The sequence below is a fragment of the Spodoptera frugiperda genome, chromosome 15 (assembly GCF_023101765.2).
Source record: "Spodoptera frugiperda isolate SF20-4 chromosome 15, AGI-APGP_CSIRO_Sfru_2.0, whole genome shotgun sequence".
NCBI classification, from domain to species: domain Eukaryota; kingdom Metazoa; phylum Arthropoda; class Insecta; order Lepidoptera; family Noctuidae; genus Spodoptera; species Spodoptera frugiperda.
In genome coordinates this window covers 3,888,171-3,904,350 of record NC_064226.1, presented here as the reverse complement: position 1 = coordinate 3,904,350, position 16,180 = coordinate 3,888,171, and the positions used below count along the sequence as shown (strand labels likewise).

At 33.1% G+C, this 16,180-nt stretch overlaps 1 protein-coding gene and 1 long non-coding RNA gene across 10 annotated transcripts in view; both read left to right on the top strand.

Annotated features, from left to right (window-relative positions):
• The window catches only part of LOC118279275 (uncharacterized), a 124,508-nt gene that overhangs the window by 19,813 nt on the left and 88,515 nt on the right, over nucleotides 1-16,180 (top strand). The gene's annotated exons all lie outside the window — the stretch shown is intronic.
• The window catches only part of LOC126911512 (uncharacterized), a 42,588-nt gene continuing 28,020 nt past the window's right edge, over nucleotides 1,613-16,180 (top strand). The window contains exon 1 of the long non-coding RNA XR_007706030.1: nucleotides 1,613-1,722. This is a non-coding gene — a long non-coding RNA (uncharacterized LOC126911512). The remainder of the gene's footprint in view (nucleotides 1,723-16,180) is intronic.

The window sequence follows — 16,180 nt, the reverse complement described above, 5'->3', positions numbered from 1 at the left end:
TCTTAATAGTAGAATTAGGAATAAGGCAAGACTGAATAAAAGAAAATGTAGTTAAGATATTGTATGAAACGAACTGAGTTTTGTTGTTTCACATAAAGTCAGCGAATAGAGAAAATATTCGGTACTTAAAATCTTTAAGAACATTATTTGAAATCTTAAGACTTTGATAATTTTTTTTTTTTTTTTTGAATATCATTTAATTCCTTTTGTCGCCTTGGACGAGATGAGACGGAGTGTCAGACTCTTACTGACTAAAAACCTCCCCGTTCCTACTCCTGCTTTTCGAACCGGGAGCCCCGGTAACCCGCTAGGCAGCCAGCAGAATATGATGTACACTATGACTTAAACTAGCCCTTAACGAGAAAATTCTGTTCTTGAGTTGTTCCCATATTTAAAATATCGGCATCAAATTATACGCCATTTATCTTAGTTTAACGTTTAAGAGAATTATTATTCTCCTTGTTGTTGTGTTCAGCTGTGATTCAATTTGTAGGCGTATAATTGGCTAATCCTTTTAGAACATAATCGATTTGTACGTAGTCTAAGAGTTAGTTGTTTAAGATTGGATTTACTGTAATGATTACTAATTAGTATAATGTAATCATGGGTGCTTAGTCCCATTCTACAATTTGTAATAGAAGGACAAAATCAGTTCAACAACTACTTTTGAACTAATCATCTATTGCATCCATTTGCCCAGGACTTTCTGATAATATTCTAAATCGAATTTGAAGTCGTGACGTGATTTACAAATAAGATTAAATCCACTTACACGACATAGATATACACATATATTATTTTAAACCTCTAGGTAATGAAAAGACCAGATATACACATATATTATTTTAAACCTCTAGGTAATGATTAGACCACACTACCACAGCTACCAACTTGGTACTTGGTACTTGGCAAATAGATCGCAACATGATTACATTTAGTACCTACTTAAGATAACCACTGCAAATAACAAGATGGTTGCAAAAACCACAAGTTGTATGTACTTGTAGAAGTATCTACTTCTTTTGGAGCACGTGCTAAAGATTCCATTTTTTAATATCTTTCACATTTTAATTAATACATCTGTACCAGCTTAAATGCGAAATAATTAGTACGTATTATTATGCACTATGATCATTGTTATTTTACCTTATGATCCAATAATGCCCTTAATATTTATGCGTAACATTTTAAACAGCAATCGGGACCACCTTGTGGTAAGTATAAGGACGATGAACAAAGCACAATAGACAAGTTAAATCGAAAGACCTATTAAACATAAAAAAGGCAAATATGATTATTGTACTTATTGAAACTTGACATACAAATTTCTTATAACCAATCTTCCTAATCCCCGATTCCCCAACAACCCTTAAATTCCTAACCGGCAACGCACTTGTAACGCCTCTGGTGTTTCGGGGCGGCGGCGATTGCTTACCATCAGATGCTCCGTCTGCTCGTTTACCGGCTTATACCATAAAAAAGTCGCATAACTCATAGATTGCACTTTCTTAATAAATAAAAAACAATAGACGAACAGTGTTATTTCAAAAACATCTTATGTGACTTATTTAAAACTTTCTAATAACGACCTTTTGTTTTTGTTACAGGTAAATACTTCCCTGATCGCGGTGTCGTGAGAGAAAATTAAAAAAGAATAAACTTTTGAATGGGGGAAAAGAAAATTTCGTAAACTTTCGTATTGTCATCTTAGTTAAGTGATAAGTATGTATTATTATTTACTTTGATTCTTATTTCTCAGGGTAGAAAGTTCTTATTGTATTTTCAACGTAATTCCTGTATTTATTTGCACCTGTTATTTGTTTGTTATTATATTTTTTATCGAGAGGAAATCTCGGCAATATCAAATTACCCAGGTACAAGTTTCAAACCAATCATGGTAGTTAATGCAAATGCCTTCTTTATGAAATAAGGGAATTTGGCCTAGCAGTGGGCCAATTACAGGCTGATATTAAGTAAAGATTTCTACATTTACAGTATATCCATCACCAGCTATGTAACAGTTGTATTTAGGATGATGAAGAGTTCCTCTGTGACTCGAAACAAGTTGAGCTTTTTTCCATTAATTTCCGATAGTTATTATAAAAACATACCGGATCAACCGAGTTATATCTGTCGACTCCTCAGTACTTGTGGCAATTCGGCCAATGGAGCTTGCTATTCAACATCATGCCCAGTATTTGCACACAGACGGCCAATGAGGCATGCATTACATAAATGCCCTTTGCAACATGTGGTAACTGATCATAGGGTTATTCGAGGTTAAAGTTCGTGACACTGGCCAAGAAATACACTGCAACAATGTATACTTATAATTGATATTTGAAGCAATCAATCAATTCGGCTCTTGACTTGCAATAGGTTGAATGTTTTAGGCCCGCAAAAATTGGGCCGAGGCCACTTGATTAATAAAAAAAGATGATCATAACGTGAAATAGAGAAGTAATACGCTACGCCTACGCACATTGCTCTTGAATGAGAGACCCGTTGTGACTTGAAATTAGTAGAGCTTTCTCAATAATTTTCCATTAATTTAAACAGAATTAATAATTGTGTGTAACAAGTTTCGTTCCTAATCAGTAAATTAATGAACTATGAAAAGCACTTAATTATGAGCCAGGAAATCTCTCCCATCATCATAATCGTCGTCAAAGAAAATGACATACAACATTACATAGTTTTACCTTATAACCCATAAATAATGAAAAAAAAAAACGATTTAGCTGGCGCACACGCATTTCCCACGTCATTCACACGCGTCCAAACTACAATGGCTTACAAACCTAGTGTTTTGAAACAGATGAACGTTTTCCCAACCCAAAGGTTAATAGTTCTTTAAGATTATCATTTAATAACACCTTATGTTATTACGTTAGATGCAATTAAGGAAGATGTACACGAGTTCACATCAAGCTGTACGAAACCAGTATAGGTTGGCCCTTGAATGTGACCAAAGTTCATAAAAAGCGAGACCAAGATAAACTGGTTTTGTGTGGCTTGATGTGTGCACTGTTTAGTAGGTTATTTATAAATAAATTGATATTTTGTAAGTGATCGTAAGTGAGGTTGCGCGATTTGAAAGAAAATTGGCGAACGCTAATGTCTCGTTCGATGGCGGCGGTGATTGGTGACATGTGATTTATGATTAGAATGGCCGGTATACTAGTCTATACAACGTTTTTTTTTATAATTACTATCATGAGACATACTAAATTAACTTAAAATCACGGTTTACTCACGTAAATTAATGGAGAACAGCTCTACTAGTTTCGAGTCACAAAGGGACTCTTCATCATGAGCAGCTTAACTCGAAACTACTAGAGCTTTTCTCTATATAAAGTTAAAAAAAACTATAGTTGATATTCTTGGCAAGAAGATCTGCTCTGAGGTCATGTGTCTCCATACAACCTAATCAATATCTTTGACGTTCGTAACTGTACCGTAAAAACGTATTATTTTTAATCCTTTAATCACACAGTTAAGTATCAATTACTGAGACCCTAGCACGCGGCTACAAAATAAAAAAATATATAACTATCTACAACAAATAAGGAGGAGCAATCGTGTGAATAGAACGAAAAAATCTTTCATGGTGTCTGTCGCAGCAATATGATATGAGCGGCAGGGATACGTATGTGTCGCATATATGTATATGTATATATGCAACACAGGCGATTAAAGGTTAAAGGACTTCAACACATTACACAATCTATACATTATTTTGATATTTATGGAGTGTGATAATATCAATTTCCTAATAAAACCTAACCAATACAATATAGAAACCAAAAACCAATAAAAATATATCTCTGTCTGCTCTTTCGATAAAAATAGTATGATATCATGTTTAAAAGTCAAATTAATAGATTTATTAAAACCATTAATTCAATCCTACGTCATTTGCTAAGTATAAACATGGCTTTTAATACGGTATTTTTCGCAAAATAACTTAAGACATAATATATTAATGTTATATTATAAATAAACTTAAGTAAATACATAAATAACTTACTAAACAGCATTTAACTTTCGATCTCAACTTTCATGTAAATTCGGAAGGTCAATGCCATATCGGTTTCAATATTAAAATAAACTGAATTATCATTTTTATATAAGAACTTTACCGGTTTTTATTGTATTGGAAATTTCTTCTAATTGACTGTCTTGTGGTCAGTTCCACTGCTATACGAAGGTCATGGGCTTTCTTTATACGTGGGTTAATATTATAGCTTCTACCAATAGCTTAACCCGTACTCCCGTGTGAAAAAAAAACCAGCCTAATTTGTTATTCCAGACTATATTTTATAGACTATACTATATACCACACTATAGACTATGGTCTGGAATAACAAATTTAGGTTAAATAGGCTGGTTTTCATTATAATGTATCCTTGTTCCAACTTTCATCTCGATCCCTTCAGACGTTTTGACATGATTGAGTAACAAACATACACACAAACACACATACTCACAGCATTCATAGTATAAATGTTGGTTATTTTTCATGGAATTTACTAATATATTAAGAAATATGTTGTCTATGTTCACATCTTAATGCAGTTAAACCACAAGTCTACGGCAATAATTTCTAAAAACAAATTAAAAGAAATGCCCATAAACAAAACAAATAATTATTATGTGTAGTTTTCAGTAATCTGTAGTCATCTTTATGTCACATAATATCACATTAAGTATGTTTAAAACTAACTAAGACTTTCTTAGGAAATGCTAATTAAAAGGTCGGTAACCTTTCTTCATAGTTACAACTTCATCTGGTCACAGTCGCTGTGAATGTTTTAAATGGCTTTCTTAATGTAAAGTTGTTTATAAACTTAAAATAACATATTATGCACTTGAGTATTTTAACGGAAAATCTCCACCTTGAAATATTTTAATTGTTAAAATTGACGTCAGATATTTTTGTCAATAAAATACCCAAATGCAGTAAAGGAAAACAGTATGAAATGATCATTGTTAAAAATAAACAGTGATGTCAAAGGCCGGTAGGGTAAAACTAGACACTAATTTTTGTTATCTCTTTAATTACTGACGAATTTTCTTTACGTTGAACGAAATCGAAACGAGACATCGTTTGCTCGTTTAGTAACCTTAGTAAGAGTTTGCATTTATTCAAACGTGATGTAAAGATTCGTTGATTCAATAATTGAAGCTGGACAATCAGAGCGTCGAACTCGGTGCAAGCCAGATGATCCATCTCTTCGTTTATCGCCCTATCCCGTCAAAAACCTACAGACCTATACTACCTTCAAAAACACTTAGTACACTCCTGGTCCCTGGTATCTAACGCAATTTCAATAATACGTACCTTCGAGTTCCCTTTCATACTAGTACTGGTTACCAGTGACTGAGAAGGGGTAATCATAAATCATTTTGCAACAGATCGTTGCTACTCGTGTTAACACCATGTTCTAGACATGTATTACCTACTACGTTCCTACTTACTTACTGTCTGTAGTTAAGTTGTAAGTGTAAGGAGATTGCGATGAGTTGATCTATTAACTAATAGAGAAAGCTATCTGTATGTCGTTTATAAATACATTTGTCACTTATAGGTGAAATAAAACCACCACCTGTAGTTAATTTTCTTTTTGTTTCAATTGGGATTCATACCTGTAACGTATTGTATTGTCGAATCATTGTATTAAACAAGCATTATCTTATTAATCGACTTCAAAGATGGAAGGAGGTTCTTACTTATTTAGTTAAAAGAAAATTACCGTAATAGCACCTCTGCCTTCGGAGATAAAAAGTGACGTTGTCTGTGTTAATGATAAGACCTATGATGGCTTTTCTTAACATTCTTTGTCCAAATGAGAGACCAATTCTTCTATAGATAGGTTAAATACTAGGGTTGATCAATCTGGCCAGCCCTTTTCAATTCTTTTGAAACACTTAAAGTAAAGTCTAAAGTATGTCTGAATTAAGCTTATGCCTTGCACCGGTATGTCGTAAGTAAGTAACCTATAAAGCCACAAGAACTAGCTAACAGCTATACATTATCACAAATTGAGCTCAAATGTATGATCACATTGGTACATGTGTCTACACATAGAGCTATACAAAACCATTTTATCCTGATCTCGCTTTGTGTGATCTTTCCGCAATATGGACGGTCAGCTTATATTGGATTTGTATAGCTTGTACTACATAATTATTTTCTGATTCAAACAAAATTGCTCATAATTTCCCTTTACTTAAAGTTTAATTAAATTTCAGTATATTAATGTTACTCTAATCATATAGTTAATTACTAATTGATTGTGTAATCTTCAAGTATTAGATTCCAATGCTATTTTACATTAGTAGGTTAATTTGTTATATTATAATTTATGTTTAATGAATATGAAGTAAGTTAATAATGGAGTCAATGTTAATGTCTTTATTTTATGAACTTGAATACTAACGTCCTTTTAAAATTATAATACAAATGAGGATTGTTACCAAGCACCTTAAAATTAATATGGCGAGCTCTTTTCATCGAAGTAATAAAATCCCTAGATAGTAATTTTTGGAGAGTACTCCGGTAGTAAAGAACATCATAAAACATCTATTGCAAAGCGAAAGAACCTTTCCAATCACCGATTCCCCAAAAATCTTTAAATTCCTAACCCCTAAAAGGCCGGCAACGCACTCGCAACGCGTCTGGTGTTTCAAGTGTCCATGGGCGGCGGCGGTTGCCTACCATCAGATGATCCGTCTGCTCATTTACCGGCTTGTACAATAAAAAAAGAAAGCTAAAGAAATACGCATTCACATTTTAATAAATAATTCGATTAAAAGCTTCGATATTGAAATCACCCATCAACACACAAGCAACTTTACATAAATTGCTTAAAATTCAAAACAGTAATAGCGATAATGGAAAATGCAACTCCTATGCAATACTCACACAATTTAATTAGGATTCACTACAAGAAGCTATTAAGTAACATTCTGAATCACACTGGTTCGTCTTCTACACTCATTCAAGGATGTGTCACGTATTTAGTTGCTTAGTTGCGCAACTGTTGCGACACAGTCGCACCTTGAGCGTAGTTTGTGACGTGGAAATGGCTCATGGCGAGATGTAGGTAATAGGAATTGTAGTATAAGTTCATAGTAGGGCTTCATACTACGATCAGTGGGTGAAGGATGGGTCATCTATATACATATTATGAATATTATTTTTTTTGAGGGGGGAAAATCATCCAATGACTTCTCTCGCCTTGGGCAAGACGGGAGGGATGTCAGACTCTTATTGGCTAAAAACCGTTCCTACTCCTGCTTTTCGAGCCGGAGCCCCGGTAAACCCGCTAGATAATCCGCAGCTCCGGATCAGACATCAGCCCTACTGGGCCCCATCTATTATGAGTATACGTACATATGGTAAATGTCATGGAACTGTAAAGATTAATGGCTATTGGCTATAGAAAAACTTTATTGTGCAAACCATATTTTTATATTTTTTTTCTAAATGTTAATTTCGTGATAGCTTAGAGGTTAAGAGGCCCACTTTAAAACCCAAAGCTAATAAAATATGACATTAAAATGTATACACGTCCATTACAAGAATTCAAAAGACCTCCTTCCTGACTTCGTTACATTCACCAAACACAATTTTTCCCAGCACAACATAACATAACAACAGGAAAAACATTTATATCTCACATAATAGCGCATCAATCACTCATTTTAAAACTACGTAATATCATAAATATTCACATACACACACACACACACATACATAAAGTATTGTTTCTCTTCCGTCACTGTAAAGTCACACATACATACAAAAACGTCACAAATGAGGTAAAACTTCCGAAGTGTGAGAATCTTCGTATCCGGTGCCGAACAATTGCAAAGAACAATGGCTAAGCTAAAAATGTCTAAGTAATCAGGCACTTTTTAATTAATTATTTATATGACAACGGAATTCGGGTGTTGTGAAAATATGCTCGGCCAGAGCCTTGGTTTTTGAGCTGCGTCAAAAAAGTAAATACCAAGGAGTTTTTTATGGTAAAGGTTTTCATTGGTTGGTTGTCAGTTGAAGTACTCACGAATGTAATAATATTGAAGCAAGATTTGTATGATATATTGTATGTTGTTAATTTCTTTAGTTTACTAATTATTTACTAAATTATTACTATTTTTTACTTTTTGTTTTTTACTGTTTTTACTAAATTATAAAAATAATTATTTACTAATTAGTTTACTAAAGAAATTACACAATATATCATACATACATGTTAAGTATTCAAGGATGGATAAATCACGGATTTCTTGTTAGCTTATTGAAAACTTATGACTATTATCACCAATTGCTGCATGAAGACCTCCAGTGTTGAACAAAAGTATCTTCTTAAAGAGGTTTTGCTTTCATCCCTACATTTGGTTGGTAGACGGCTTGAGATTTTACGGCAGTTAGATTTTTGGAAAACCAGAAAATGTATTAGATAGGCTAAACTATGTTTAAACACACACGTGTTTAAACACGTGTTAAAGTACGATCCTCCATAGTTTTAAGTCGGTTAAAAATTGTGACCTTCAATCGAATTTAATTATGATAATGTCTTCATAATATAACGTGGAAAACTCCGAAAAAACTCTCTAAACACCGTAATATGCATAGGTATGTTATCACCATACAAATTTTAATAAACAAAACCGCATATAAGAAAACTAACACCGATTTCCCGGTTCCGGATGCCAATCATACTAAACTGTCACCAGCTCGCTACTCGGATTACGATAATTCGATATAAATAGCAGTATCCACATCACTAGCGGGCATTCTACCGTGTCACGCACATATTCATCAACGTCTCAGGAAAATGAAGTCGAAAGAAAATTGTTCACGACATGATAGACAGACTAACATGAATATTATTTTGTTTCGGGTTATTGGTGGTGTCAAAATTTAAGGTTTTTTGTGAATTATGTTGTTATTATTAGGTAGGAGTACGTTTTGTTTAGGACAAGTGTAAACGACGGATGATTATAGACTAAAAATATATGTTCATTCAGAATGAATTGTATCATTTTCATGCACGATTGGCTGGACAACAGGATACCACGCAACGTGCAGCGGGTTCGATTCCCGCATGGAGCAACTCTTTGTGTGATTCTCAAATTGTTGTTCCGGATCTGAGTGTCATGTGCATGTGAACTTGTTTGTAATCTTATCGATGTCCATAGTCCATACTCCATAACATGACATTTACGAGTATAAATTTCACAATATTTTACAATGAAATAATACGAAACGAGTGTAATAAAACTATTTCTGTGTAATATAAACATTCATATTCAACAAGGAAATATTAATTTAAATACATTTATTTCTATGACACAGAATCGACAAATGTATTAAATAAATATCACAATAATTGGACGATTGATTATAATCTGAGATTAAAAGCCAATAAAGAAATAAAATTTGGATGAAATTCGTGACTATGTTTTACCAAATGATTGTAATAAATATTATTATCGATAGATAAATCAAGATGATGTAAGACAGGTGTAACTTTAAACTTGAAAGCTTTGCATTAAAAATAATTTATTAACTAATGTATACACATAACTATTAAAGTAATATTATCACAGTATTATATTGATAAAAAGTGCTCCTATTTCAAACCACATGGTGATCGACTCTGAGCCTACACATTTAAGACACTGGGTAGTAGTAGTCTTCTAAATAACAAAAATGTATTACTGTTCATTAGTCTCATTAAAAATCGAAAAATGGCTGGACTATATTGGCTAATTTTGGTCTTGAATTATTTGTGAAAGTCTAGGGAAGCTACAAAGGCGAGAAAAGAATTATTGAGCCGGTACGAAGTTTGCCGGGTCAGCTAGTGACTGTTAAAAACCTTATAAACTGCGATCTGACAAGCAAAATGTGTGTCGAGAAAATTTTTAGGCTAGTACTAGTGTAGGCTAGTACTAGCCTCACAATTTTATAAAACCTATAGTGGCAATCTTTTTCTCATAAGTACCTTACCATTCAAAGTTAATTAAAACAAGAACACGTGCTAAAAATCCCAAAGTAATTGACAATGAAGACTCCACTCACGCAGAACATTGTTTTCAAAACCAACCTCATTGTATACAATATTGCAATTTATGGTGAAAAACACCAACCTCGTTTTATTAAAAGTCGGTTAAGAACTATAATTACGGAGTTATTCACTTCATTAAACATCTAGTTAATACTTAAATTATATACTCATCGCCTTCGGGTTATTTTAGTAATGGTTTACTAAACTTACATTAGCATAACATTACGACATTTATTTCCCGAAGATAGGCAGTAGTATATTATCAACAACATACAGCTATAAATAAGAGGGTTTCCAGACAGCAATTTTAAAATTTTCATGTTTATTAGTGAGTGCTGACGACCGGTCTGGCAAATGTGTAGAACTTATAGCTGATATTATTGACTGCACGGTTGTTGTGGTTACTGGGTAACCGATTGCCGCGCAACATGTAGCGGGCTCGAATCCCGCACGGAGCAACTCTTTGTGTGATTCACAAATTGTAGTTTTGGGTCTGGGTCTCATAATTATGTAAGTGAACTTAGAAAAACGACTCAGAAAAATTCTAGTGTGGGACGTTTAAAAAATAAATCTATTATGATCGGTGTTCAAAATCTTTGTACTAAGATCTATTTTTGACATTAAATTTGTTGTATGAAGGTTCTGTAAAAAAATAAGATTCAAAATTCGTCTCTTACAACGTTCGTGGTAAGATCAGGGGTGATACCAAATGTATTTTCCTCAAAGACCTCACGCGGTACAGTCACGCTAACGACTTGCCCAATGACACTTAACTATTTTGCAAAATCTCACGCATAGCTTGACAAGTTAACTTAATGAGACATTTATTATGTTGCGAAATCAACCTTAAGGTGTACATAATAATGCATAGCGCCACCCACATGTCTGTTACGGCCTTATAAATAATGGCTTAATGTTGCTTGAGTTATAATTTAATACATAATAGTGTTTTAACTTAGATCTGCCTGTTAGATTTAATGAACGATGAGGTTCAATAGTTTGTTATCCTTTACGTACTTAAATGCTGTATGCACAGTTTAATTTAGTAGACAATTATGGCATGTAAGTGCAAAGAAATATAGTTTATTTTTAATTAATTTTAAATCTTAGAACTATTCATGTTCCTGGAGCTGCGAACTGCTCAGCGGATTACAGCGGCTCTAGCTCGAAAAGAAGGAGTAAGAACGGAGTGGTTTCTTAGTCAATAAGAGTTTGACGCTCACTCTCACCTCACCCAAGGCGAGAGAAGGCATAGGATGATCATCCCACCTTAAAAAAGGACTATTGATGTTTCCATTTTTCACTATAGTATTTACATTTAAATTACTTTAACCATGCTTTAACTGTTCTAAAATCACCTCTCTAGAATTGTTCAAGAACACTTAACAAGACAACTAGTAATTAATAGTGCTATACCAGTCTGAATTTGACATTCAAAACAATAAATTCAATAGCAGTAGGATGGCACTAACACTAAAATTAATTAATTTAATTATACATTACTACGTTTATTCGAGCGTTTGTATCTAAATTAAGGCCTTAAGGTCAACCAGCCTACAGTGCTAGTACTGGTCATCGCACATCTCCTTATAAATTTAATTTAGGATACCCTACGGCTATGACTACAGCAGATCAAGCTGCTTCTTTCTGTCACATTCCTTTTTCAACTTTATTTTCTTATTTATAAAGTCGAAAGTCAAATGAAACAATTGACTGTTTGGTGTAGGTTGAGTTGCTGGTGATTTGTACCTACGAAATAACGTAATAACTTGAATGTAGGTTTTACTTGGTACAAATAATACGAATTTTGGTATAACCGGTAGGCCTACTCGCCTAACCTAGTTTAAGGTCGAATAACTCTCGTTATATAACGAAAGTGATCTGATATACTTTTTTGAAGACGTCCTAAACCAGATTTTTATTATTATGAGCGATTATTTAATGAATATTTTATAGCTAAATTAACATAGTAGCTGCTATATATAAACTATCCTTTTTCTAGTATGTTATGCATTAAAATTCGATTTGGTTTAGGCTTATTTCATTTATTACACTCGTTTGATCAAATTTAATTTCTATTGGTTGCATATTAGAAGTTAAAATCGATCAAATTGGAATAATTATGTATGTTTGGAAACTGTCTACATTATAAGCCAAGATTTTTATCTCATATGTGTATATTAATTAGTACTTTGTGTGACACGGGAATATTTGCGATTGTACTGCACCCGTAAAACAAGAAATGCTTACTTAATAAGCAGGTGCAATTTACTCTATACAATATCTGCATATCTAATTCAGTTGTACAACTAATTCTATGTTTAATGTATAATATATTTAAATAGTAGTGAGTTTATGGAGGTATCATGCGACCTCTGTAGTTGTGACCTCTGATATTTCGTTGTTTTATTGATTTCTCGTTTTGGACACACCTTCGCCGTAGTATTGAGATTATAAAGCCTAAGGCGGAGTACAGACTGTGTGCTGCCGGCAGTGGGCACGCAGGTTTATTTTGAATTGCTACACTATCATTAGTGGGCCTAATGTGTGTTATTTCTCTTATTGTGTTTGTTGTTATGTAAGTGAGGTTGTGAAGGGTTTTGGTAGTAGCTAGTTATGATGAAGATTTGTTATATTACTGGAGAATCATTTGTTATTGTTTGAAGTATGATACTTCTGTTTAAAACAGATTTGGGTGTATAACTTTGTGATGTGTATTATACATTTAATACAGTCTAAAATAATGCTTTCATATTTTTCACGATTAAAATCGGAGTTAAAATCAAATTACCAATACGTCAAGACGCTGTCAAAAATGTAGTCATAATTCGTAAAAAATATTCCAGATTAAACTAGTTTAAACCAGATCAATTTACTCATGATATTGAAATTCACGTCTCATTTTATTTCAAATTTCGAACACTGTCTTCTTCACCACAAAAAACACACAAATAAACCGGTTCAAACTAGTTTCATTCTTAACGTCTCAATTCCCTCCATAACTTTTATGTTTACAACAATGTACTGTACCAAACAACACGTTGCCATGGTTACGGTCTGTAAATCAGTGTTGCAAACAAATTACTCGTAACAACAGCGAATGATGCCGTGAAAATCACTCAAATGTCGAGCCTTAAGGTCGAATACGTAGTTTAGTTTGCTCTTTAAGTACTCTGATATTATTGGTCTAGGGAATTTCCAATCAATTTTGAGGTAGAAATTGATATAAGGTATTGTGGCTCTGAATTTGTAGGTTGTGAAAGGTTGAAGGTGGTATTGAATTAGATGTTTCATATAATACATAGGTATGCATAGACTGTTAAATGATTTAGCTTTTACTTAAAATTTTGGATAAGTTATCTACTATCGACTTAGAAAAGTTATAAGGAATTTTTCTTTCTTCAAATTTACTACGTTAGCTGTCTGCCAAATTACTATTACATATTTCTATGTGAAATAAAAGTAACATTAAATAAGTTGACATTGTATAAAAAAACCGATAAATAAATTGTTGAAGGAGCTTAACAATAATTTACAAAACTGGTTTTCATAATTAATACGCCCAAACGTCTATAAATCTTTATTCCACGTTGTAATCGATATGAAGATGACATCAAGTGTTAGTCATTAAAACTGCAAGGAGGATTTCACCTTATGAACTTTGAATTTCTCAACTAAATTCTTACGTCATTACATAAAATTATGACATTATTTAACAAAATGACGACGCATCCTGCACGGGTCAATGCCTTTGCCAAAAGGGTCAAATAAAAAAAAAACGATTTTGTTTTTGCCACAAGAATGTTGTCAGGGTTAAAAATGTTGATTATAAAAAAAAGTGTTACGTAGAATAAAATTTTTAGTGCCTACCTTGGAATTTCTGATGAAAGATTTGAAATTGGAAGGAGTTTTGTTTAAAATGCGAATGTGAATTTTACTTTTGTTTATTTTAATTTCGTTCTTTATTATTGTTTATTTATTACGTATATGATAAAGGTTATATTTTATAACTTAATCGTATTTTTATACTTTATTTACATTAGTAAATACACGATATAGTAAAGCTATAAAATTAATTACATCTCAAAAAATTATATAAATTGTTTTATGCTTCGTAATTTCCTTTTTAAATTAAAAATAAAATCAAGCAAAACATTGTACCCTTGTAATTCCCAAAAAGGCGTGGTTTTGCGCTTTAAATAATAAACTAATTTAAAAGTGGTCATATAAGATTTATTAAGCGCGAGAGGTTATTTCAGGTTGTTGAATTTTAGGTCTAAACCTAATCTTGTTTTTGAGAAGGGTTCGAGTCAAGGACCTTAAGATTACCTGGCTTCAAAATCATTACATCAGAATGTAGGTAGAAAATATTATTACGTTGGTATTTCAGGTTTGGAGCTAAAAATACTAAATTTATACTAAGCAACATTGTTGAAGACATTAATGAATGGATAAATGCATTTTAAATAAATTAATTTACGATTGGACAAGTTTGGAAGCAAATCTTGTTTTTATAGAGGACGCACTAATCGATTTTGGGAGCCCAGAATCAGTTAGATAAATTTTAGACAAAAAGAACGTGGGCTAAAACACATGTCTCATTGTGGTCAACCACGAATATTTTAATGATGTGAAAATGAATCAACATTTATAATTAAAGCTGCCTACTCGTTTCAAATCATTGGCAATCGAAAACATTGACATTTGACGCGTCATAAAGGTCAGACGTAAACTTTGTCTTATGACGTACGAATTTTGGTTTAGATAACTTTTAGTTTAAGTTATTTGCATCACATTTCTTCGTGTTATTAATTAAGTATGTTAAGAGTGTGACATAATATCTCAAATAGGCAACTGTATAGATAATGCGCTTTGTTCGAATCAATAAAAATCGAATTTTAAAATAATGCAGGTATAACACAAGACCGGGTCATCCAATGACTTCTCCCGCCTTGGGTGAAGCGAGAGGGGTGTCAGACTCTTACTGCTTAAAAACCACCCCGTTCCTACTCCTGCTTTTCGAGCCGGAGCCCCGGTAACCCAGTAGACAGTTCCGGGATAACACAACATCTCAGCTTATAAGCTAGCCTTAGCTAATTTAATATAGGACCTATTACTTCATTTAAGTTCGTAAAAATCTGATCAATCTGACATAACCAATAAAAACTAAAAATATCTCGTTACACATTTCGCACCACAACAAAACTTACATCATTTGCTGATATTTTTACTCAACAAACAAATCCAGGTTAATAACATAGCTTGAGGGCAATTTCGTAGCAGAAAAATATGTTAATTATTAATCAGCACAGTGGGTTCCCCGAGGCGTTTTGTGGCCAAAAACTATTGTTATATAACCTCCTTCCGTTCAAACTATGAGATGATAAAAACAAAAGTTTGAAGAAAAAAAGACTCGACCACAGTGTAAACGAACTTATAATGGCGTCTAGTTTTGGGTGAACTTGTTGTAAAAAGAAAAAAAAAGGATGATGCGGCCCGAGCCGCTATTCTAGGTGTCTTCTGCTATATTTAGACGATCAGCTGATTCTAGTTCACGTGCTTTTGTTATGGCTTTTTGTAGACCTGTTTTTGATAACATTATTTTATGTGTTCTAGTATTCCAGGCTTTCGAATGTAAATTAATTTGGTATAACTTGCGTACTGATGATGTCATTTCATATTAAAATACATAATTTTAGAATTTTTTAAACGTGAAATGTGGGACACCATATTTGAATTTTCTACTGTGTCGTGGATGCGTTTATAAACCTACAAACATCACATCCAGACCCGGAACAATGATTTTTGGATCAAATATAGAGTTGCTCCGTGCGGGAAACGAACCCGCTAGAGCCAGTTGCCCAGCCACAACACGAACTGTGCAGTCAGCATTGAAAACGTTGAGAAAAATAAGGTAAAAATAAGGTCTATTATGTAACTGCATATTTATAACATTAAAGTAACTATTTATTTATAGACACGTATCTATGCAAATTTTAATTAAAATCCTTTTAGCACACCCAGTGGGTGCACATGTAGGATGCACTTCTGTACCAAGGCTGTGCATTATGCATAGTTAGATCATTTTAATAGTTCCT